We start from the raw sequence: 27,238 nt of genomic DNA, 5'->3' as shown, positions 1-27,238 counted from the left end.
CTTTATTTTTCTTGAAGATTGTTTTTGGTGTGTTATTTTTTTCACAACATAACTATTATGGAAATGTTTTGCATGATTACCCATACATAACCTAAACAAAAAAGAAAAAGAAAACAACAACAACAAATAAAACAGCAGGCTGAGAGGCTTGTGCCTTTAACTCAGTAGCAACAGGCCAGAGTGAGGGTCTATGAGGAAATTGGTCCCTAGAAGAGAATTATCAGTTAAGTGACCTTTTGTTGGGGTATTGCACTTGCATTAGGTAGACATTTAATAACTGCTTGTTTAATGAATGAATGAATGAAAATAAAATGGCCTAGGAAGCTAATTGTTAAGGGGAGATTGAGGCAATATAAAAAGTAATGACAGCAATAAAAAATTATTTGAAAAAAAAAGTCTATCACTTGCCTACCATGGAAGTAAAGATAATTTTAAAAGGATCTCTGCAATTAATTTCCTCATTAGGAAAACTAGAATAATTCTTCTTACCTCACAAAACTGCTGTGAGAAAAAAAGTACTTTATAAACCACTAAATAGTGAGATGCTCTTATTATAAGTAACTATAGTTGCTTACTTCAAACTAATCATTACCATGTAAAAAATATTGTTCAAATAATTGAAGACTACCTTGTGCTGAGACTCCTTCATTCCTGTTACAGTTATAAGAATCTATTTTTCTAATTGAAAATTTCCTTGCAAGATGTTAAGTTATATACAACTGTTTGAAGTTCTAATTAGGCAAACATTTGCCTAAGGGTAATATTATTGATGAATCTTTTCTATTGATTATAAAGAAGCTATTGATGTACTAAAAAGAAGACAATATAGTATACTTAGATTCCCTACAAAAAAAAAAGGTAAGAGAGGAACATGTGGAGCTTTGATTACAAAGAATCTGAGATGTACATTCTATTGAAGGAGTTTCATAGGGTGTTTTTCCAAATGTATATTGAAACATCAGCAATAGATATTCTTCATCCTTTAATCTTTACAGTATTGTATGGACAGACCAAAGTCCTCTGAATCATAATACATCTTTTCTAGTGTGATCCAAAATCTTCAGCTTTGATGCAATTGACACAATGCTATGTTTAAATAGCAACATCTAGAGTGTGGTGTCAAATTTAACAGGCCACATTTTTTTTGTTTTGTTTTGTCTTTTGGTTAAACATTTCCAAATTTATTTTTAATCTGGTTCAGGAGGCACTAGGGACCTTTTGCAGCCCATACACCAAATGTGACACCACTGATCTACTAGATCTTTCTCTGGAGATTGACAGTACTTTCGTGATAAGTCCTAAAGAATTGTCTTGGATCATTGCATTGCTGAGAACAGCTAAAGTATTCATAGTAGATCATCATAAAATATTGCTTTTACTGTATACAATATTCTCCTGGTTCTGCTCATTTCACTTTGCATTAATTCATGTAAGTTCAGGTTTTTCCTAAGGTCATCCTGCTTATCATTTCTTTTTTTTTTTCCCCACCAGGGTCTGAGATTTCTATTTTCACTTGCAGCTTCATAAATGAGAAAAACCCCAAAACTTCAAAGATGACCCTTGCTCCTTTCTCAGTCTGAGGATGAGATGAGGAGATTACCTCCTTTGCCTCTTTAAGGTTTGGGATGGAAAAGGAGGTAGGGTTTTGTCCTGTTGCCTGGTTCTCTATTTAGATAGACAGACAGACAGGCAGGCAGGCAGACAGATGGACAAGTATATTTAAGTTGATGAGGATTTCCCAAGGCTCCCTATCCTGGGGTCTGAGTTTCCAGTGGAATCCGTAGTCTTAGAGTTATGGTCATGGAACTCATTCTGCACCTTTGGAGGGGGAGACATTCAGTCCTCCCTCCCCCAAATTTACCCTTCCCTCTTTTATGGCCTTTGTTTTAATTTAGTTTCATATTTCTAAAGTTGTGGTGATGTTCTCACTGACAATAAAGGTTGTGAATCCTAGGTATGTCCATAGGGAAATGGCGAGTGTCTCATCTATTTGGCTTTCTTGAGATCTATATCTGAAAGATGAAACCTTTGCCTCCTTTGGTGGTGCTGAGGAGGGTTGACATTCAATATCCAGTTTTATTCTGATTATGGCTTTGGGGAGGGGTGTGTGCGTGTGATACTTTGAAGACCTCTTCAGATGCTGGAGCCATAGACCAAGAACAAATTTGATTCCCATACTGACCCTCTCCTCATTCTTCCTCGTGTTCAAAGACTTCTGGAGAAGGGTGGACACAGGAGGTCCAGGCTTTGGGCCACATCTCCCTGAAGCCCCACTGCCTGAAGAAAATGTGACAGGTATGGAGGGAGAGGTTCAGTCATCTTTGGTCCATCTTCAGAGGCTGTCACTGCCGCCAATACATTTGGCTTCAGCCAGGCATAGGCATGGACTTCTTCCTGGTTTGGTTGGATCCATTCCTGCAGCTGCTGCTCTGTTTCCTGGGAAGTAACCGCTACATATAGAATGATATGGTGATATATCTGGTGTGACTTTGGCTCAGTATGGGGGGGATAGGCAGACTCCCATGGTCCCAGAGGGAACCAGGAGTACTGGCCTTGGATTAGTTGCAGACCAGTCTACTCCCACAGCTCCCAAAGCCCACCATCCAGCAACTCCTCAACCAGTTCCATGTGTCTATCTGGAGGATAGGGGGTTGGGGGGCCCTGTGCATGCTCAAAGCCCTGCCGGTCAGGAGCATGGTCTGGTCATGGGAGTGCAGGATGACAGCCACCCTCAAGTCCATTCCATGGTTTGGCGGCTTCATCAGCCCCACAAGCTCTGGGGGCCTGCTGTTCCAGGGCTGAGAAGGGGAAGAATGCTGGGAGCGCTGCAGCGGGAGCTGTGCAGTGGTGCCCAAGAAGGAGCAGTCTGAGAGCAGCAGCGCCCATCCCCCTCAGAGGAGGAGGAGCACGAGGGCCTGCACCAGCCACTCTCATGGTCTTCATCTTTTATTTTTTATTTTTTGGCCTTCATCTTTTCTTAAAGCACAATATTATTCCATTACAATCATATACAACATCTTGTTCATCCATTCCCTGACTGATGGACGATTCCTCAATTTCCAGTTCTTTGTTACTATTAAAGGAACTGCTATAAATATTTTTGTATTTTTTCTTTTTAAAAAAAATCTCTTTAGGATATAGATGTGGTAGTGGTATCGATAGGTCAAATGGTATGCATAGTTTTACATCCCTTTGGACTTACTTCAAAATTGCTTTTCAGAATGGTTGAATCAGTATGCAACTCTACCAATAGTACGTTTGTGTTTTAATTTTCCTACATCCCCTGTAACATTTTTCATTTTTCATTTTTCTTTTCTATCACATTAGCCAATTGGACAGGTATGAAGTAGTAGCTCAGAGTTGTTTTAATTTGCATTTCTCTCATCAATAGTAGTTTAGAGCATTTTTATACAGATAGCTTTGATTATTTTGTCTGAAAATTGCTTGTTCATACCTTTAGACCATATATCAATTGAGGAATGGCTCTGATTTCAATAAATTTGACTCAGTTTCTATGTTTGAGAAACGATGTCTTTATCAGAGATCCTCAATGTGATTTTTTTTCACAGTAATGATTACTATGTTATTTTTCTCTATCCTATTTCCCCAATGTTTATCTTCCATTCTCTCTCCTTTTACTTTGTCCATTCTCAAAAGTGTTTTGCTTCTGACTTTTACCTCCCCCTAAAGGGCCCTCCTTCTATCAGCTACCCTACTTTTATTATCCTCTTCCCTTGCTATTTGCCTTATGTAAGAGATTGCTATACCCAACTGAGTGTGTATATCATTCCCTCTTTGAGCCAATTTTGATGAGAATAAGGTTCATATACTCTCCTTCCTGCTTCCCCCATTAGCAACAATCTGTTAGCAGCTACTGTGGCTGTGTAAGACCAGCAAAAACCAGCACACAGAAAAGGCTGCCAACACAGGTTCTTTGATCTCCTTTACTAAGGAAAGCAACTTTAAGGGATTAACAATCTCAGTTTAATCAAACATACATGTATCATTCATTTAGTTCAGGGGAAGAAGATCACCCCCCTGAACTTCAAGGCAAATACAAACAGAAATTACAAACATCAACAGACAGACCTCATCTGATTCAAATCACAATTTCATAATTACCAGGAAAGCATTAACATCTGGATTTACAAGTGGGGTTGTGGGGGGGGGGGGCTCTTGATGATGGCTACCCAGAGTCTCCACATCAATACTCCTCCATGAGTGAGCCCCCAAACAAAATGTTAACCTCTGAGTTTTTATATACTGTCCAGGGCTGGAAGAATTCACACCTAATCAGCAAAAGGGTATGATCCTGGAGCTTTGCACCTAGTAAGACTTAATCAAAGTCACTTAACTAATTTAGCATTCTAAAACTGTAAAAAAGTCCCACCTTAATTACCAATACACCCTCTTGATACCACTTTCCTGTTTACTTTTTTATGCTTTGTTTGCATCTTGTATTTGAAAGTCAAATTTACTATTCATCTCTGTTTTTTTTCCTCAGGAATACTCAAAAGTCCTCTATCTCATTGAAGGTCTATTTTTCCCCCAGAAAGATTATACTTAGTTTTGCTGGGTGGGTGATTCTTGGTTTTAATCCAAGCTCCTTTGCCATCCAGAATATGATTTTCCAAGCCCTCTCATTCTTTAATGTAGAATCTGCTAAATCTTGTGTTATCCTCACTGTAGTGACACAATATTTGAATTGTTTCTTTTTGTCATTGGATTTTGCTTGATTGTTCCTTGACATCTCATAAAATCATTAGCTTCCATTTGCTCAATTCTAATTTTTGAGGAATTATTTTCTTCATTGAACTTTTGTACCTCCTTTTCCATGTGGTCAATTCTGCCTCTTAAGGAGTACTTCTCTTGAGTGAATTTTTCTGCATTTTCTTAGCTTTGGACAATTCTCCTTTTTAAGACATTCTTCTCTTCATTGGATTTTTCTTCATCTTTTTGCATTTGTCCTCTATTGTTCCTAATTTTCTCAATCTTCCTTTGTAAGATTTTACAAATGATGTTATATTCTAAATTGTTATGTTACTTGAAATCTCTATGTCCCCATTTTACAAAGATTTAAGATAATTATTGGTTGAAGAAGTGAGTAGAATCTTTTAGACTCCTTGTAATCACTGATTTATATCCATTAAACTACCATTAAAAATTATTCTGATATCAGTTATTATATCCATTTGCCATTTTCAATACCAATTGCTTGTTTAAATAGGTCAGACTCTGGGTTAATGACTTATAGAATATGTAATCTGATTTTTTATTCTTTTCTGTAATTGGTTATAGATTTTGATCCTTATTCTAAAAAAAATGATGGTCTGACTATAGATTAACACCTATTCTGAAATAACTTCCATGTCAATAATCAGTCTTTCCTCTTGGTTAAAATGTTACTAATTTCATTTTGCTAATGTTTTCTCAAAATTTTTCGCCGTGTTTAATTTCTCCCAATTCTATTTTCAAATAAGATATTAATATTATATAAACACTAGGTTTCTGGTTAGCCTACAAGCATTTGGGATCTTTTGATTCTTAAGAGTGAGATATACATTCTTTTCTAGTCACTCATTCACAACTATGGAATCACCTTTGGCTGATGTCTCTTCCTCAACTTCCATATCCATTCAGTTGCTAAGTCTTGTTGATCTTACTTCCACTTCTCTCAAAAATGTTCTTTTTCTCCATTTGCATGACTTCTAGTTCAGGCCTTCATCACCTATATTAACCAGGACTTTTGGAATAACTTTTTGTCATTCTTTTCTCTAACCTCTACATTTTCCAATCTATTTTCCACATAGATACCAAATTGATATTCATACACAGATCTGACCATGTCATCCCCAACTCAGTAATCCCTCATGGTTCCCTACTTCCTGTAGAATAAGATAAAAAATCCATAGCCTCATATTTTAAAACCTGCACTATGTAACTGAGTACCAGTTACATTTTCAGATCCTTTTTCAAATTAGCCATCTTCATAATTCTCCATTTCATTCAAATTGATGTATTAGTTGTTCCTAATATGAAACAGGAATGGGGAATGTGGTGGGGGAAGGAATAACCTATCACAATTATCTTTTGAAGAATTGCTTAAGTCCTCAAAGCACAATTTAGGTGATTATGGTGCTATCCCCTATATTTCCTGATTTCCCTAGTAATTAGAGTCATTCCTTGATAAAATTTGTAAAGTGCTTAACACAGTTCCTGGTATATAGTAGGTACTATATAAGTGCTTATTCTCTTCTTTTCCCTTTCCTTTTTGCCCATCCTTTTTCCTTCTCTTCCCTCTCCTTTCTTCTTGACATCACTTTCTTTGTACTTTGTGTTAACTTACATATGAAGATTCAGTTTCACCTCTTCCCTCCTCTCCCCCAACCTAGAGTGAGAAATGAGACATCTTTTACCTCTCTCCCAAATTCATCTTTGCATTGAAGTAAAAGGGTAATAAAGAATATTGATTCAATCTGAAGCATCTTTATCCAGATATTCATAAGGTTCCCTAACCTCTTCAACAGATGTTAACACAGAAGTTGGATGTGTGTTCATGTTTGACTTTTTTACAAATTTGCATCATGAGTGTTTGAAGGCAGGATAACCAAGTGTCCTAGGAAAGAATAGTTCAAATTATCTTTAGACATAAGACTTGTTCTGTTGGCTCCTTTGTGATTGTTGTAGTTTGTCCTTTATTCTTTAAGAGGACCATAACATCAAGGAGATGATGATGTGACTTGCAATTGAACTGGATTTGAGTGGGAGAAGTCTGTGCAAGTCACCAGCCTCCCCTTCTCCAACAGAGCCATCTGGGTCCAGTGGCCAGATATCAATCAGGATAATGGGAGAGATAACTCAGGACACAGTGTGAGACCTTAGTTCCTCTACTTGTTGAAAGATGTCTAAAATGGGTTTGAGAGCCATTTTGTATTTTTCTTGTTTGCTACAACAAATTAGTAAAGCTATTGATACTGAGTTTCTGTGTTTTGATATCCTGGTCTTTGTAAAGATCCTTCCAGGAATATACTTGAAATATTTTCAGTATAATTCAGTATTCCAGAGCTTATCCACCTCTAGCAATTCCTTTGAAAATCCAAAGTCTTTCCCATAGCAGGAGTCACAGGAACATGAGTTTGTGGGAATAGGTATAAGACTATTCCAGAGTGGCTGGGACCTCAGGATTTTATGAAGTAGATTAGTGATGAGAAAGTTTTTTTTTTCCCAATATTTATATTTTTAAAAATGCAGGATTCAAAGAGGAGAAAAATAGAGACTCAATTCTGTAAAATAAAGATGGAGGGGTTGGGGTAATCAATTGATTTATTCTTCAGTATTTAAAAATGTATTACTTCATATGTGGGTGTGTTCCTTCTATTGAGGGTGTCTCATCAAAATAGCAGGCAGTTTCATGAATTTCTGTTGCCAAAGTCATGCGAAAACAATCTAGAAGCCAGCCTTCTGGTGTTGATCTTCAACAAATTAGTACAACTAAGCTGGGCCTCAAATGAGAGGCATAGTTTGGCCTGTCTTCAAAGATTTTAGATTGAGTTATGATTTTCCATATTGGCTACTGTCTGGTCAGAAGCTCCTTACAACATCAACAAAATTACAGGTCCTATTAAAACAAACACTACAGTACCTTTCACAAAAGTAGGCACTCTGAATACTCATGAATTTATTTATTTATTTATTTATTTTTTTTGCAGGGGGGAAGGCAGGGCAATTGGGGTTAAGTGATTTGCCCAAGGTCACACAACTAGTAAATGTGTTAAGTGTCTGAGGCCGGATTTGAACTCAGGTACTCCTGACTCCAGGGCCAGTGTTCTACTCACCGCGCCACCTTGCTACCCCCTCTTGTTGTTTTTAGAATAATTATAATTTGTCTTTATAACAGGTGTGCAAGTATATGTAAATATACACATATAAACATATGCATGTATATATGTTTCTGTACATATGAATATATGTAATTATATGTGTACATTTGTGTATATACATAAGGTTGGATAAACCCCATAATATATTATTTGTATTTTCTTACTACCTTCCCTGTTTTTGTATTTAAAATTGTATGAAGCATATTGTGAGGGAATGATTTGAGAAGTTGAACTTTAATTAGTATGTTGAGGAAAAAGGGGCTCCTTTGTTTTAATTGTCATGTTTTGTAATTCCTCTTATGTCCTTTAAGTGTAACAATGTGTTCATTATATTCACTTTGCCTAGGAAGACAGTAAAATGTTTTCCAATATTCTGTCTTACTCCACTGTCCATTCCTTCAACCTCCCATGACCCCACATGTTACCCCCTAAAAAGATCAAGTAAGATATTTTCACTTAAATGTTTAGGAAAGAACCATTTCTACACCTAATTAATGTTGATGATGCAGTCCCTATTACTACTGAATCCAGTTCGGTAGTCCCAGTTTCAGTTTCACTGATGACAAACCCTCTTTTCAATTTTTCAGGGCATAAAACAGAACATATAGCTGTGGTTGCAAATCATGTTTTTAATAGAATTTTTGACTTTCCAGATTTTTTTTTTACTTCGCCACTCAAACCAAAAGGTAATGCATATTTTCAGCTCACCTTTTCCTCATTCTTAAAACTCCTTAGGGGCTGGAAGAGAAGTGGCTTTTAAAACTTCAGAGTATTCCATAAACAACAAAGATAACATTTTATCTGTTACCACTTTGCACTCTATTTCTGCACAGAAGCAAGGAGGCCAAGTCATTTGGGAACCAGGCTTTAACTTCCTCACAATAAGGTTACCTTCCAATTTTGGACAAATATAGAGTTTTCCAAAGAGGCATATTTCATTCAGGTTGTACTATTAATGTCAAGGTCCCAGAAGGTCATTATTCCTTTCAACTCACTCTGGATGACATCTGCCTCTGGCAACCCAGAGGCATAGCTGATTGTTGTAGTTTTATAGTAAGAATATAAGCTCTTCCAATAACTTTTGGCTTTAAGTCTGTAGCTATTGGTAAGTGATAGCAGGGATGGGACTGGGAAAGAATGGAAACTTTGAATAAGTTTGCTTAGCACAAGGTAAAGAAAAAAAGTGGAATCAGGTAAACAGAATGAGCAAGGAAGCAACCTCTAAAATGAAGCAGGATGGGTGAAATAGACAAAAAATAATCCCTAATATAGGAGTCAGGGCTTCTTCATTCATACCTAGACAGACAGACAGATAGACAAATGGAAAAAAAAAAGAGAACACATATATATATATATATGTGCATATATATATATATATGTCACAATCTGAACAAATAAATATAATTTTCAACAATAGATGAGTCAAAGTAGAATTCTGTAATCTTTGCTGAATGATGGTGTCTTCTTACCAACTTCCTTCTATCTACTTGAAAAAGCGTTGCCAATCAGGGCCCAAAAGGTAAGATATAAGAGGTCCTAGGTTTTACTTGTTCACTTTTTTAAAATTTCTGTCAGCAAAATTACATTTGCTTTGAGAAAGGTGAAAAATATAACAAATTCTCAGTCAGGCGATTTAGTAAGTTAGTTCAGAGGATCATAGAGTTAGAGGAAAAAGTGACATCATAGGCCATAACATCCAATTCTCTTCTTTTGCAGGCCACAACGACAGCAGCAATGACAAAAATCAGGAGCCCAGAGAGATTAAGTTGCTTGTCCCAGGTCACACAGGTAATTCGTAAGTGAGGTGGAACTGAGGCCCATGTCCCATAACTCTGAACCTAGTGTTTGTTCCCTGATACCATGCTCCCTCTATGTTCCTCCAAAATCTTAATTCTAACCTATTTTTGAATGCGTCATGTTGTTTATCAGGCAAACCATATAATTTTTAAAATATGTCCAATGTAGTTCAAAATATATATTAACAGAAAAAGATAATTTAAAATTTTAGTAAATAACAAGCAATCATGATACCAGAAGGACAACTTACTTATACATCTATGTTTATACAACAATATTGCATTGTCTTTTCCTGTGCTTTTATTATAATTCCTATTTTTCTATATATATAAGCATATTATATATTTGCATATATGTATATGTACGTGTGTGTTTGTGTATGTGTGTGTTTAAGTATTTTTCTCAGAGATTTAGCTTGTCCTAATTGAGGGGCCATAAACATCTTAGTTTGCACTTTAAGAAAAGGCACCATTGTCTCATTGCCATCAGGTAGTAATAATAACAGCTAAAATTTATAAGGTACTTACTGTGTGCCAGGAACTGTGCTAAGTGTTTTATCTCATTTGGTACTCATAGAAACTCTGGGAGGTAGTGCTATTATTATCCCCATTTTACAGATAAGGAAACTGAAACAAACTAGGGTTAGGTGACTTTCTCAAGGTCACAAAGCCAGTCAGTGTGTGAGGTCAGATTTGAATGCAAGGATTCCTGACTCCATGTCAGGTGCTCTATCCACTATACCACCTGGCTGCTCTGTAATTATCAAGATGCTATCGACTTTAACCTTTCAAGGATCCTCTGATTAAATGGGTGTGTATCAACCCTCTACTAACATAGATCTCAAAATCTTGATATCTTGCTAAGTGCTCTTAGTGAGAAACTATGGCTGAAAACAAATAATCACCTGGTAGATAATATTCTTTTAAAAAGTCGATTGTTCACTTTGTATTTGAAGTCTTTCCACTTTGTTAGACTGACTGAATGTGTATTCTGTTAGAAGTGTGAACTGGAAGGGAAGTCAACCTCTGCATCATTTCGAGGCATTACAATAATACTTTTGTGGAAGAACATATCAATGAATTCTGTATGACAACCCTTGTCTTTGATTTGGTTTTACTTCTATTTGGAGTTACCTTTTGTACATACTATCTTGGCATCATGGAGAATAATCTAAAGGTCAGGATGGTTGATTTCCAGTTCTCCAAGAGAACAAACAAATAAATAAGTGAATGAATGAATAATAAATAAATATATTTATTTATTAAGTGCCCACTGTATGACAGGCATTTGTGCTTAACATTCAGGATACAATGCAAATGGTCTTTATCAGTGGTGGGATTCAAATGAATTAACAACTGGTTCTCCACTGAACTGAGCTGAGGCACCTCCCACACTGCTGATGTGGTGGGGCAGGCCCCACCCCCTGCTAACAACCAGTTTGTGGAACTCAACCTAAAATTAGTTGCAGGTTCTAACAAACTGGTGCGAACTGGCTGAATCTCACCACTGGTCCATACCTTCAAGGAGTTTACAGCCTAATGGAAGAGACAATATACAAACAAATATAAACAAAGTGATGCATCTACAGGATAAATTGGAAATAATTAACCAAAGAAAGACATTAGAAGACATTAGGGTGAGGAAAGCTTCCTGTAGAATGTAGGATTTTAGTTGGGATTTAAAGGAAACCAAGGAGATCAGTAGTCAGAGTATTTTAGGCATGGGAGATAGCCAGAGAGAATGCCCAGAGCCTACAGATTGAGGGTCTTGTTCATAGTACAACCATGAGATCAATATCACTAGATCAAAAAATTTTTGCTTAGGAATAAGGTATAAGAAAACTAAAAATTTAGCATGAGCCAGATTATGAAATACTATAAATGCCAAACTGCATTTGGTATTTTTTCCTTGAGACAGTAGGAAGCCAGTGGAGTTCATTGAGTGGAAATAGGGGGTGTTGGTTTGTGGAAGGTGACATGGCCTACAGTTTAGGAAAATCACTTTAGTGCCTGAATGGGGGCTGGATTTGGAGTGGAGAGAGACTTGAGTCAGGCAGACTCACCAGCAGGCTATTGCAATAACCAAAGCATGAAGTGATGAAGGCATGCACTAGAGTGGTCATAATGTCAGAGGAGAGGAGGGCTTATATTGGGGAGATGCTGCAAAAGTGGAATTGATAGGCCTTGACAACAGTTTTGATATGGCAGTTGAGAGATATTGCGGAATCCAGGATGTTTCCTAAGTAGTAAGCCTGAGTGACAAAGAGGTTGGTGTTGTCCTCTACAGTAATAGAGAAAGGAAGGTAGTGGGGTAGGGGAGGATTTAGGGGGAAAGATAATGAGTTCTGTTTTGAACATACTGTGTTTTAGATGTCTATTGGTCATACAATTTGGAATGTCTGAAAGACAACAATAGGATTTTGGAAGTTAACAGAGAGTCATCCCCAATCCAACGTGGGCAGAGAATATGGTTTGAATATAATTAGCTAGAAGAGTGTATTTCAAGAACACCCAGGCTGACTCCCCTTGTGGGTACAAAGGCATAGGGATTTGTTTTTTTTTGTTTAATTTTTAGTTTACAACTCTCGGTTCCACAAGTTTTTGAGTTCCAAATTTTCTCTCCCTTCCTCTCCTCCCTACTCCCCCATGATTGCATGTAATCTGATATAGTTTCAACATAGATCCAAGAGGGATAATGTTAAAATTATTGGACTACCTGAAAGCCATGATCAAAAAAAGAGCCTAGATACCATCTTTCAAGAAATTCTCAAGGATAACTATCCTGATATTCTAGAACCAGAGGGTAAAATAGAAATTGAAAGAATCCACCAATCACCTCTTGAAAAAGATGCCCAAAAGAAAATTCCTAGGAATATTGTCACCAAATTCCAGAGTTTCCAGGTCAAGGAGAAAATATTGCAAGCAACCAGAAAGAAACAATTTGAGTATTGTGGAAACACAATCAGGATAACACATGATCTAGAAGCTTCTACATTAAGGGAATGAAGGGCTTGGAATATGATATTCTGGAGGTCAAAGGAGCTATGATTAAAACCAAGAATCCCCTAACCAGCAAAACTGAGTATAATACTCCAGATCAAAATATGGATTTCCAATAAAATAGAGGACTTTCAAGATTTCTTGATAAAAAGACCAGAGCTGAATAGAAAATTTGACTTTGAAATACAGGAATCAAGAGAAACATGGAAAGGTAAACAAGAAAGAGAAAGCATAATTGACTTACTAAGGTTGAACTGTTTTATTTACATTCCTACATGGAAAGATGATATTAGTAACTAATGAAACCTTTCTCAGTATTAGGGTACTTGAAGGGAATATACAAATATATATATATATATATATATATATATATATATATATATATATATATATATATACATATATATATATACACACACACACACATATATATGTATACATATATATATATATATACATATATATATATATATATATTTATAGACAGAGGGCACAGGGTAAGTTGAATATGAAGGGATGATATCTAAAAAAACAAAATTAAATTAAAGGGTGAGAGAGGAATATATTGGGAGAAGGAGAAAGGGAGGTATAGAATGGGGCAGATTATCTCACATAAAAGTGGCAAAAAAAAAAAAGCAGTGCTGTTGGAAGGGAAGAGAGGGTAGGTGAAAGAGAATGAGTGAATCCTGCCCTCATCAGATTTGACTTAAGGAGGGAATAACATACACACTCAATTGGGTATGTTACCCTACAGGAAAGTGGGGGGAGAGGATAAGAAAGAGGGGTTGGTAGAAGGGAGGGAAGAATGGGGAAGAAGGTAATCAAAAGCAAACACTTTTGAAAAGGGTAAGGGTCGAGGGAGAAAACTGAATAAAGTGTAAAGGAATAGGATGGAGGGAAATAAAGTTAGTCTTTCACAACATGACTATAATGGAAGTGTTTTGCATAATGATACATGTATGGCCTATGTTGAATTTCTTGCCTTCTCAAGGAGGGTGGGTGGGGAGGGAACATGGGAGAGAATTTGGAACTCAAAGTTCTAAAAACAAATGCTCAAAAGCAGTTGTTTTTACATGCAACTAGGAAATAAGATATACAGGCAATGGGACATAGAAATCTATCTTGCCCTACAGGAAAGTAAGGGGAAAGAGGACAAAGGGGGTGGGACGTGATAGAAGGGAGGGCAGACTGGGGAAAGAGGCAATTAAAATATATGCCATCTTGGGGTGGGGTGGAGGGTAGAAATGGGGAGAAAATTTGTAACTCAAAATCTCGTGGAAATCAATGTTGAAAACTAAAAATATTAAATAACAAAAGAGGTATGGATAAAAAGAGAAACTTAAAAAAAGAATGTGACTCAAAGCAAATATTTAGCTCCTTTTGAAAACCCTGTTTCTAAGGCTGGACTGGAAGGTTGATCTTATATTATCAATGCTATGGTAACATAGCACATTTGATTGTGTATGAAAGCTGAATGGGAAGATATAACTAAATTTGGTAACTTCTCCAAGAAATTATGATATTTATGACTATAAATATAATTAAAGTTTACAAATGTTTCACCACATTAATGTTAGCATGTAAAAGCATCTAACTTGATGGATCTAAACTGGAACAATGAAGAGGACAATTCTCATATTAGAAACACATAGCTCTTTGTTTTGCTAAGAAATTTGCCTTATTATAAGATGTTCCCACATGATGATAGCTAAACTTGTCAACAGACTATATAATTTTACATAATAAGGATTTTCCAGGTATTCTAGTTTACCATTTAAATTTTTCCTACATGCAGATAGACAAAAAAGGAAATAGATAAATAATAGATAGGTAGGTGGGTATATTAGATAGATAGATTTTTATTCAACTGTTGTCATGCAGCATTTAACAAAAAAGTTTCATTACTATAGCCAAAAAAGTTCATTAAGACACTTGTCTTTATGGGAAATAAATGGAGCAAAAATGCAAGGAATATTAGATAAGATTTGAGACTGGGAAATTGAGATAATAATCAGGATTTAAATTGAGAAAAAAGATGATAAGTAAAACATAGCTAGCTATTTCATCAAAAGAAATGAAAGATCAAGACATTTTTTGCCAGGATTTCTCAGGGGCAAGAATTCAATTAAAGGGGTTTGTTTGTTTATTTGTTTGGTTTTTGGTTCCAAGGGCAGTTCTCCATTCACTACATTATGTAGCCTCTCAAAAATAATAAATATGGGGAATTTTGCAATTGGAGGAAATGTGGTAAAACAGACATATAGGCTCATTACTAGTATAACTATGAATTGGTTCAATTATTTTAGGAATTAATTTGGAATTAAGCAAGCATAATATGTATAAATTTTTCCTAGCCTTTGACCCAGAGATGCCAAGGGCCTGTATTTGAAGTAGGTTTTTGACAATGAATGAGCAATGTGTATGTGTGTGTGTGTGTGTGTGTGTGTGTGTGTGTGTGTGTATGTATGTGTGTCTGTGTGTATACATACATTGTTTCTAATAAGTAAAATCTGGAAAAAAAAACTATAGGTATACCCCAAATTTTGCAATAGCTATATCAACTATCTTTTGGGAATATAATACATTGTTCCTGTTCTTAAAACAATGAAAAATGAAGAATTTGGTAAAATACATGAAGCCTTGAAGGAGAGAACTAAAAGAAGCTGAATTAAAAGAATATTAAACAAAATAATAATAGCAATAAAAATAAAAACAGCATCTAGAAGCAATAAAGCTAATAGCAAATAAAAGAGAAAATGTTGGTATCATTCTGTTAAGTTTAAGATGCACAGATTTCCTTTATGTTAATAATCAGTGAGCTACAAAAGTCAAAATTTTCATGAATAATCAATTATAATCCAACTATTAAACAATTTTTCTTAATTTAATGGTGGAAGGAATCCATTTTGTATAGCAGCATAAATAGGATATTTGTAGGTAAAGGATAGTTGTGCTAAAACAAAATATATCAGCATTAAAAAAAAATATGAGGTACAAAAAAGACCCCAACTATTTGCCTTGGATCATATTCTTATATCATATTGGTTTAAATTTAATAAGAGAAAAAGAGCTAATAGAATAATTAATTATTCCTTAACAGGCCAAATTTAGCTCTTGGCATTTATATTTTTTCTGCTCCCTTCATCTCTTGTATTTGTTCATTGTCACTGCTTAAAATTTCTGTACAATTTTCTTTTAAATTTTTAGACTACAAATTTGAGTTACAACTGTACTCCTTAGTGGAAGAAAGGACAGGTATATTAGGCTAAGAATACACTGTTTGAATGAGTAGTATAAGAGTTTCTTTTCTTTCCAGGGAAGAAGAAAAATTACTCATTAACTTTCTTTTGTTTTTCAAATCTCAATAAGATTTTTAAAATTGCATGTAAACATAGTTTTCAGTGTTCGTTTCTGTAAAATGTTAAGTTCTAAAATCAGAACAAGAGGAAAAAAACACAAGAAAAAAAACAAAAAAATAAAAACAAAAGAAGTAAAAATAGTATGCTTCTATCTGCATTCAGACTCTATAGTCCTTTCTCTGGATGTGGTTAGCATTTTCTATCATGAGACTTTTGGAATTTTCTTGGATCATTGTATTGAAAACAAGGACTAAGTCTATGATAGTTAATATCGCATGATTTTGCTATTGCTGTGTACAATGTTCTCTTAGTTCTGCTCACTTCACTCAGCATCAGTTCATATAAGTCTTTCAAGGTTTTTCTGAAATCCACCTGCTCATCGTTTTTATAGAACAATAGCCTTCTATTATATTTTTATACCACAGCCATTCCTCAATTGATGTGCATTCCCTCAATTTCCAATTCTTTACCATCACAAGAGAGCTGCTATAAATATCTTTGTATATGTGGGTCCTTTTCCCTTTTTTATGATCTCTTTGGGATACAGACCTAGTAGTGGGTATTACTGGGTCAAAGGGTATGAACGGTTTTATAACCCTTTGGGCTTAGTTCCAAATTGCTCTCTGGAATGGTTGGGTCAGTTCACAACTCCACCAATAATGCATCAATGTTCCAATTTCCCTTCAACTTCTCCAGCATTTATCATTTTCCTTTTCCGTCCTATTAGCCAATCAGATAGGTATGATGGTGTGTCTCAGAGTTGTTTTAATTTGCATTTCTCCAATATTGTTTTAGAGAAATTTTTTTTCACGTGATTATGGATAGCTTTTATTTCTTCATCTGAAAACTGCCTGTTCATATACTTTGACCATTAATCAATTGGGGAATGAATTATCATTTCTGTATATATTTTAGAAATGAGGCATTTATCAGAGGCCCTGGTTGTGAAACTTGTTTCCCAGGTCCCTGTTTCCCTTCTAATCTTGGTGGCATTCACTTTTTTTGTGCAAGAACTTTTCAATTTAATGTAATCAAAATTATCCATTTTACATTTCATAATGTTCTCTATGTCTTGTTTGGTCAAAAATTCTTCCCTTCTCCATAGTTCTGATTGGTAAACTATTCCTTGCTCTCCTAATTTGCTTAAGGTATCAGTCCTTATGTCTAAATCATGTACCCATTTTGTTCTTATCTTGGGATGTGGTATGAGATTTTAGTCAATGCCTAGTTCCAGCCATACTGTTTTCCAGTTTTCCCAGCAGTTTTTGTCAAGTAGTGAGTTTTTATCCCAGAAACTGGAATCTTTGGGTTTATCAAACAGTAGATTACTATAGTCATTTACTCCTGTGTTTTGTTTTCCCTAACTTTTTCCATTGATCCACAACTCTATTTCTTAGCCAGTACCAAACAGTTTTTGATGATTCCTGTTTTGTCATATAGTTATAGATCTTTCATGGCACTTGTTAACTTTCGAGAGTTCAAGTGTCATCTCTATGAAACTTATGCCCAAATCTGTATTTCTGGATCTAATGTTTCTCCTGATTTCCAGTCATTCATCATCAAATTCTTTATAACTATCACTTTCAGGTTGCCTCATGACCTTCTTCTAAACTTTACTATTTCTGTTACTTCTCCCAGTGACACAAATTTGTTTTTCAAACATCTTTCTCACATATTTTTTCTATCTCCCTCCCCACCATATCCAACCATAGGTCATGATTTTAAAACTGGGAGGTAATTAGGAGCCATTTATTTCCCCTCCCTGATTTTATCAAGGGTCAGAATGAAAGATTATATTGAAAAATAAAAAATAATAAAGAGAGGCGTTTGGTGCTAGCTGCTATCAAACTATATTAAAATCAGTTATGCAACTATCTAAAATTGAATAAGCTGAATTAACAATAGAAATATTATATTATGCTGACTTCAGAATCACTTACTAAGTCTTATGGAGTCTGCTTTCATGTCAGCTCTCATTTGTGTCTTTTTTCTACTCACATAGTCCATACTCTTATCACCTCTCATCTGGTCATCTGTAATCCTAAATGATTTCACTGATTTCAATTCCTATCCTCTTCAATTCATCCTCCACACAACAGCCAAAAGAGTGTTCCTCAAGTGCTAGAATGACCATGTTAATCTCCTGCCAAAAGTAAAAAGTAAACAAACAAAACCCTTCAGTTTATTTCCATCATTCATCAGATAGAATGCAAATACTTTTGTATTTTACTTATATTTATTGATGGAATTTAAAGTCTTTGACAATATGATGCACATGCATTTTCAACTTTATTTTATACTTTTTCCATTCATGAACTATATAATCCAGTGAAACTAGACTATTAATTGTTCCCCAAACTTAACAGGCTATCTCCATTGGTCTACCTCCCCAGCAGTTAGGTGGCATGGTGGCTACAATGCTAGACTTTGAGTCAGGAAAGCCTTGACTTGAATTCTGCCTCATAGACTTATAGTTGTGTGTCCCTGGGCAAGGCACTTGACTTCTTGAAGTACTTGAAGCTCAGCTTTCCCATTTGTGATATGGGGGAAATGACACCATCTATTTCACAGGGTTCATGTAAGTATCAAGTGAGATATTATCTATTGAGCAATTTGAAAACAAAGTGTATCTACATCTCTGCCTGCTTTTACCTCTATTTAATGAGATGTATTCTGCCTTCCCCTCTTCCCCCTGTTATCATCACTTTTTGCTGTTGATTTTAAAAATCATTTATTTATTTATTTATTTTTAGTTTTCAACATTCACTTTTATAAGATTTTGAATTCCAAATTTTTCCCCTCCCTCCCCTCCCCCAAGTGGCATGCAATTTGATACAGGCTATACACTTAAAATCATATTAAACACATTTCCATGTTAGTCATGTTGTGAAAGAAGACTATTCACTTTTGGCTTTATATGCTCAGTACCTAATATAATTCCATTCATAGAGTAAGTGATTTATAAGTGGTTGATGGATTTTATTGACTTCATTAAAATTCATAGATGGGGGATACCAAAATACATACTTTGTATACATTTTTGGGTCTATAAAGTATAGCCAAAGTTGGACTAATAGGGATATTATTGTACTAATAAAAGATTAAAATAAATATAGAAAATACTCTCATCTTTCTCAATTTTGCTTGCACTGAACTTATTTGGTGAGATCTCCCAGATCTGAGTGTTTTCAGAAGACAATTTTTTTCTTTCAACAAGCCCTGGAATATTTTAGAGCATTATATAAGAGATCATTATTATTCAAAGAAATTTTGCCTGACCATCCACAAGGAAATGGATAAAGAAGAACCTAGAATGTGATAGAAAATTGTCTATTATATCACATGCACATATACATGAATATATATCCATATAGAAATATATTATATATGATATATTTGTATGTATACACATGTATATGTTTTATATACTTAGAATGATTTTGCTACTTTAATACCATATAGCTTACTTTCATCTTCTTGTTGAATTCTGTGTTCAATAATTTTCTTTTTATTGTTTTTTCATATACATATATGTATATGTATTTGCATATCTTATATACCTGTATGTGTATACATATGCATATTTTATATGCTCATGTACTATATGTATATGTATATGAAAACTCATACACACCTACGTTCTTCCTAGAAATAAGTGTTCTTCATTTTAATAAGAATAATCTAGTGTTATAATATAGCTGTGAATTATAAATATAAAAAAATCTCAGAAACGAAAACAAATATCACTCAGAAGGCAATGAAAAGGCACATGGTTATATGGAAAGAAATTACAAATAGCCATTCAATAACCTTGAAATGTCAGGAGAAAGCAAGGCAGCCTGAAGTACATTAAGCAGCCTGTCCCTAGAAAATGTCATGGGTATGACTTAAGTGGTTGTATAGCAGGCAGGCAACAAATGTTTATTAAGCATTTACTATATACCGGGCACTGTGCTGACTATAGTATGGATAGATTTAGGTAGGTTATCATTTGAATCCCTAGAAGCAGCATTCAAATTCATGAGATCTATATTCAATTGAAGATTGTACTTATTTGTGTATATGTTATATTCTTTTAATATAATAGCAAGGAATTTTTTTTCTTGTTTGTTTCTGTGTGCCTAGAAATGAATTCATGTTTTTTTAATGAATTTAATTAATTTCATGTGACTCATAGATTCATTGAGATGGCAAATAATCTATACTTTGCACATAAATTTGATTCTGTAAAGCAGGACAACAAAAATAGATTAATGGGAACATCATTGTAATAATGAATTTGTTAGAAAGAAATTTTCTGGCAATTGGTAATATATACATGCATTACTAAAACCAGGAAATTTATATAAAATGATCTCTATGGTATGTGCTTGCTGTCATCAACTTGCCATCTAGTATTACTACAATAAATCACCTGCAATTACAGGTGTGCATTACTTATTTATCCAAAAGATTTGGTACTTCTTAGAGTATTCGTGGCATGGGAGTTATTACTTGTGTTTGAAAAATTGAAGAAGAGTTTTTTCGTTTGTTTGTTTAATGTATTTCTATTTTGTTTAACTTTAATGAAAATTGGACTATTTAATAGGATAATGTGATAAAGTAGTAATGAAAATTTCTATATGCAAGAAGCAATATGTAGGAGAAGATAAAGAGGGGGAAAATGTGGATGGGACTAAGAAAGTGATTTAAAATAGACAGTGGGGAAAGAAAACCTAGCAGTGGAAATTCAAGACATAGAATTGCATCAAAAATCCAAAAATTATTTTGATAAGAAACACTGATTATGTTTAAATGTTAGTTTGGTTAACTATTAGCTGAGTTTTATTCATTGGGTCTCTTTGAGCTGAGTCCTGAGATTCACTTGGTTTTATCCTTCTCACCAGTTCTCACTTTGTAAAAGACCAAGATTCCATTCGCCAGTGAAGGGCCACACTGGATTAGGTCTGGCAGGAAATCCTTCACCCAATCTTTCTGGAAATTCTAAATTCCCCATTGTCTTTTCTGGATGAATAATGTCATTTTACCCTTTACCATAAACTTTCATGAAGAAACCCAAACTACTTGCTCTCTCTGAGGCTCAGGCCTTTTACCTATCTGTGCTGGACTGGATTAGAGGATCAAAAAGAGGAATCTTTTAAAAAATTTTCATCACATCCTCTTCATATTTTTTTTTCCTTTTTAAGTAGCATTTTTTCCTAATTACATGTAAAGAAATTTTTTTAATTTAAATTTATTTATTTAACATATTTGGTTTTCAGCATTGATTTTCACAACAGTTTGAATTACAAATTTTCTCCCCATTTCTACCCTCCCCCCCACTCCAAGATGGCATATATTCTGGTTGCCCTGTTCCCCAGTCAGCCCTCCCCTCTATCACCTCCTCCCCTCTCATCCCCTTTTCCCTTCCTTTCTTGTAGGGCAAGATAAATTTCTATGCCCCGTTGCCTGTGTATCTTATTTTTTAGTTGCATGCAAAAACTTTTTTGTTGTTGTTTTTGAACATCTGTTTTTAAAACTTTGAGTTCCAAATTCTCTTCCCTCTTCCCTTCCCACCCACCCTCCTTAAGAAGTCAAGCAACTCAACCTAGGCCACACGTGTATCATTATGTATAACCCTTCCACAATGCTCATGTTATGAAAGACCAACTACATTTTGCTCCTTCCCAACCCATCCCGCTTTATTGAATTTTCTCCCTTGACCCTGACCCTTTCCAAAGTGTTCGTTTTGATTACCTCCACCCCCATCTGCCCTCCCCTCCATCATCCCCCCCGCTTTTATTTTTTTTCTATCATCCTCCCTCTTCTTTCCTGTGGGGTAAGATACCCATCTGAGTATGTATGGTATTCCCTCCTCAGGCCAAATCTGATGAGAGCAAGGTTCACTCATTCCCCCCTCACCTGCCTTCTCCCCTCCTCCCACAGAACTTCTTCCTCTTGCCATATTTATGTGAGCTAATCCACCCCATTCTAACTCTCCCTATCTCCCTCTCTCAGTATGTTGCTCTCTCATCCCTTAATTTCATTTTATTTCTTTTAGATATCTTCCCTTCATCTTCAACTCACCCTGTGTCTGTTCTCTCTCTTTTACATATACACACACACACACACACACACACACACATATATATATACATACATACACATAGATACATATACACATAGATATATACATACACACACATTCACTTCTATATATACATAAACATATATATATATGTGTGTGTGTGTGTGTGTGTGTGTGTGTGTGTGTGTGTGTGTGTGTGTGTATTCCCTTCAGCTACCCTAATACTGAGGTCTCATGAATCATACATGTCATCTTTCCATGTAGGAATGTAAACAAAAGAGTTCAACTTTAGTAAGTCCCTTGCAATTTCTGTTTCTTGATTACCTTTTCATGCTTCTCTTGATTCTTGTGTTTGAAAGTCAAATTTTCTATTCAGTTCTGGTCTTTTCACTGAGAAAGCTTGAAAATCCTCTATTTTATTGAAAATCCATATTTTGCCTTGGAACATGATACTCAGTTTTGCTGGGTAGGTGATTCTAGGTTTTAATCCTAGCTCCATTGACCTCCGGAATATCGCATTCCAAGCCCTTCGATCTCTTTATGTAGAAGCTGCCAGATCTTGGGTTATTCTGATTGTGTTTCCACAATACTCAAATTGTTTCTTTCTGGCTGCTTGCAGTATTTTCTCCTTGATCTGGGAGCTCTGGAATTTGGCTACAATATTCCTAGGAGATTTCTTTTTGGGCTGTATTTGAGGAGGCGATCGATGGATTCTTTCAATTTCTATTTTGCCCTGTGGCTCTAGAATATCAGGGCAGTTCTCCTTGATAATTTCTTGAAAGATGGTATCTCGACTCTCTTTTTGATCATGGCTTTCAGGTAGTCCAATAATTTTTAAATTATCTCTCCTGGATCTATTTTCCAGGTCAGTGGTTTTTCCAAGGAGATATTTCACATTGTCTTCCATTTTTTCATTCCTTTGGTTCTGTTTTATAATATCTTGATTTCTCATAAGGTCACTAGCTTCCACTTGCTCCAATCTAATTTTTAAAGTAGTATTTTCTTCAGTGGTCTTTTGGACCTCCTTTTCCATTTGGCTAATTCTGCATTTCAAGGCATTCTTCTCCTCATTGGCTTTTTGGAGCTCTTTTGCCATTTGAGTTAGTCTGTTTTTTAAGGTGTTGTTTTCTTTAGTGTATTTTTCAGTATTTTTTTGTGTCTCCTTTAGCAAATCATTGACTTGTTTTTCATGGTTTTCTCGCATCCTTCTCATTTCTCTTCTCATTTTTTCCTCTACTTCTCTAACTTGCTTTTCCAAATCCTTTTTGTGCTCTTCCATGGCCTGGAACCAGTTCATGTTTTTCTTGGAGGCTTCTGTTGTAGGCTCTATGACTTTGTTGTCTTCTTTAGGCTGTATGTTTTGGTCTTCTTTGTCACCAAAGAAAGAATCCAAAGTCTGAGACTGAATCTGGGTGTGCTTTCGCTGCCTGGCCATATTCCCAACCAACTAACTTGACCCTTGAGTTTTTCAATGGGGTATGACTGCTTGTAGAGTAACGAGTTCTATGTTCCACGTTTGGGGGGGAGGTGCCAGCTCTGTCACACCAGCACTCCTCCTTCCCCAAGAACCCCCAGCCCGGGCTGGGCTTAGATCTTCAACAGGTTGTGCACTCCTGCTCTGATCCACCACTTAATTCCTCCAACCAGGTGGGCCTGGGGCCAGAAGCAGCAGCAACTGTAGCTGCCCACCTCCGCTGCCCCCAGGGCTGGAAGCTGAACCACAAACTCCTTCCACTCCCGCAGCTTTTCCCACTAACCTTCTCCGCAGTCTTTGGTGTTTGTGGATTGAGGGGTCTGGTAACTGCCGCAGCTCACATATTCAGGGCGCTAGGGGCCCCATCCACCCGACTCCAAGTTTGGTTGTTCCACGCTGCTCAGGCTGGGCTCTGCTCCACTCCATTCCCAGCTCCCAGCTCCCAGCTCCGTGTGGGATAAACCTCACCCAGAGACAATCCAGGCTGTACTGGGCTTGAGCCCTGCTTCCCTCTGCTGTTCTGTGGGTTTTGCTGTTCTAGAATTGGTTCAGAGCCATTTTTTATAGGTTTTTGGAGGGACTCAGTACAGAGCTCACTCTAGTCCCTGCTTACCAGCCGCCATCTTGGCTCCGCCCCTCTAAAGAAATATTTTAGCACACATTTTTACAAGATTTTGTAATTCCAATTTTTTTCCTCCCTCTTTCCCCTCCCCTCTTCCAAAAGTGATTGTCAATTCAATATAGGTTATACATGTGCTATCATGTAAAATATGTTTCTGTATTAGTCACAGTTGTGAAAGAAGAAAGAGATCAAAAGAAAAAAAACACAAAAAAGAATACAGTAAATTTTTAAAAATGCTTTGATTTGCATTGAGCCCATCAGTTCTTTATTTGGATGTGGACAGCATTTTCCTTCATGAGTCCTCTGTACTTGTCAAGGATCATTGTGTCACTGAGAAAAACTGTCAGTTATAGTTTATCATCATACAATGCTACTTATACAATGTTTTCCTAGTTCTGCTTGTTTCACTTTGCATCAATTCTTACAAGTCATTCCAGGTTTTTCTGAAATCTAAACAATAGTATTCCATTACATTCAGTGTTGGGATTCAAATGAATTAACCACTCTTTCTCCAGGGAACCTAGCCGAGACACCACCATGACCACTGACTTAGCGAGCACGGCACCCCTGCACAACACTAACAACTGGTTCATGGAACTAAACCTAAAATTAGATATTGGTTCTATTGAACCCATGCAAACTGGCAGAATGTCACTACTGATTACATACACGTACCACAGCTTGTTCAGCTACTCCTCAATTTCCAATATTTTGCCACCATGAAAAGGGTTGCTGTGAATATTGTTGCACATGTAGTTCCTTTCCTTTCTTTTCATGATCTCTTTGGGATATAGACCTAGTAGTGATATTTGTGGATCAAAGTTTTATAGCCCTTTGGGCATAGTTCCAAATTGCTCTCCAGAATGGTGAATCAGTTCACAAATCCACCAACAGTGTATTAGTGTGCCAGTTTTCCCACACCCTCTCCAACATTTGCAACTTTCCTTTTTGTCATATTGGTCAATCTGAATAAGTGTGAAGTGGTGCCTCAGAGGTTTTTTAATCTGTATTTCTCTAATCAAAAGTGATTCTGAACACTTCTTCATATGCCTACAGACAGCTTTGATATCTCCTTCTGAAAACCACCTGTTCATATCCTTTGACCATTTATCAATTGGGAAATGGCTTGTATTGTTGTATATTTGACTCAGTTCTCTATATATTTGAGAAGTGAGGTCTTTATCAGAGACACTTGCTAAAAAAAAATTGTTTCCTAGGTTTTTTCTTTCCTTCTAATCTTGGTAACATTGGTTTTGTTTCTTTAAAATAAAGCCTTTTAATTTAATATAATCAAAATTATCTATTTTACATTTCATAATGCTCTCCATCTCTTGTTTGGTCATGAATTTTTCTCCTCCTCATAGATCTGATCAGTAGATTATTCCTTGCTCTTCTGATTTGCTTATGAAATAATCCTTTATGTCTAAATCACACACCCATTTTGACCTTATCTTGGTATATAGTTTGAGATGTTGAGCTATTCCTAGTTTGTGTCCTGTCATTTTCCTGTTTACCCACCACTTTTTTGTCAAATAGTGAATTCTTTTCCCAAAAAGCTGGAGTCTTTGGGTTTGTTAAACAATGCATTACTATAGTCATTGACTGCAGTGTCTTATGTAGCTAATCTATTTCACTGATCCTTTACTATATTTCTTAGCCTATACCACATAGTTTTGATGATTACTGCTTTATTTTGAGATCTGGTATTGGTAGACCACCTTCTTTTGTATTTTTTTTCCTTAATTCTGTTGATATTCTTGACCTTTTGTTCTTATAGATGAATTTTATTGTTATTTGTCCTAGCTTTATCAAATGCTTTTTGGTAGTTTGATCAGTATGGCATTGAATAAGTAAATTTGTTTAGGCAGAATTGTCATGTTTTTATATTGGATTGTACTACCCATGAGAAATTGATATTTTTCAAACTGTTTATATCTGAATTTATTTGTGTGAAAAGTGTTTTGTAATTATGTTCATATAATTCTTTGGTGTATGATGGCAGGTAGACTCCCAAATATTTTATATTGTTTACAATTATTTTAAATGGCATTTTCTTTTTTATCTCTAGTTGCTTGGCTTTCTTGGTCATATAAAAAATCCCAGTGATTTATGTGGGTTCATCTTATATCCTGCAACTTTGCTAATGTTGTCAATTGTTTCCAGTAGTTTTTTTAGTTGATTCTCTAGGGTTCTCTATGTATAACATCATATCTACAAAGAGTAAAAGATTTGTTTCCTCATTTCCTATTCCAATTTCTTTAATTTCTTTTTCTTCTCTTGTTGCTATAGCTAACATTTCTAGTAGCATATTGAATAATAATAATAAGGAGCATCCATGCTACACCTTTGATTTTGTTACATTTATAACTTAATTCCATTACAAATAATGCTTGTGATACTTTTAGGTAGATACTGCTTATCACTTTAAGGAACTCCTTTATCCTTTTCTCTTTGTGTTTTTAATAGGAATGTATTTTGTCAAAAGCTTTTTCAGCACCTTTTGATATGTTCATATAATTCTTTTGCTTTTGTTATTGATATGAGCAATTATGTTGACAGTTTTCCTAATACTGAACCAACACTTAATTTTTACTATAAATTCCACCTGGTCCTAGTTTAGAATCCTTGTGATATATTGCTGTAATTACCTTGCTAGTATTTTATTCAAAATTTTTCTATCAATGTTGATGCAAATTGGTGGATGAAAATTGTATAATTTTCTTTCTCTGTTTTAGCTCTTCCTGGTTGAGGTATCAGAACCATATTTGTGTCATAAAAGGAGTTTTGTAGGACTTATTATTTGCCTTTTTTTTCCCAAATAGTTTACAAAGCATTGGAATTAATCACTATTTAAATATTTTGTAGCATTCATTTGCGAACCCTTCTGACCCTGTGGGGACTTTTTCCTAAGGAATTCATTGATGGCATGTTCAATTTCTTTTTCTAAGTTGTTTGTGCAAAAGCTTTTTAAATTTAATAACATTTAATTTAATTTAATACAATCTAAATTATCCATTTTACATTTCATAGTACTGTCTAT

General features: G+C 35.5%; 1 pseudogene; it reads right to left on the bottom strand.

The window, feature by feature from the left end:
* Window positions 1–2,076: 2,076 nt before the first annotated feature.
* Window positions 2,077–21,031, bottom strand: LOC118847182 (annotated as a pseudogene).
* Between the last annotated feature and the right edge of the window lie 6,207 nt (window positions 21,032–27,238).

The sequence above is a fragment of the Trichosurus vulpecula genome, chromosome 4, assembly GCF_011100635.1.
Source record: "Trichosurus vulpecula isolate mTriVul1 chromosome 4, mTriVul1.pri, whole genome shotgun sequence".
In the NCBI taxonomy this organism is placed as follows: Eukaryota; Metazoa; Chordata; class Mammalia; order Diprotodontia; family Phalangeridae; genus Trichosurus; species Trichosurus vulpecula.
This window is presented reverse-complemented; position numbering and strand designations above follow the sequence as displayed.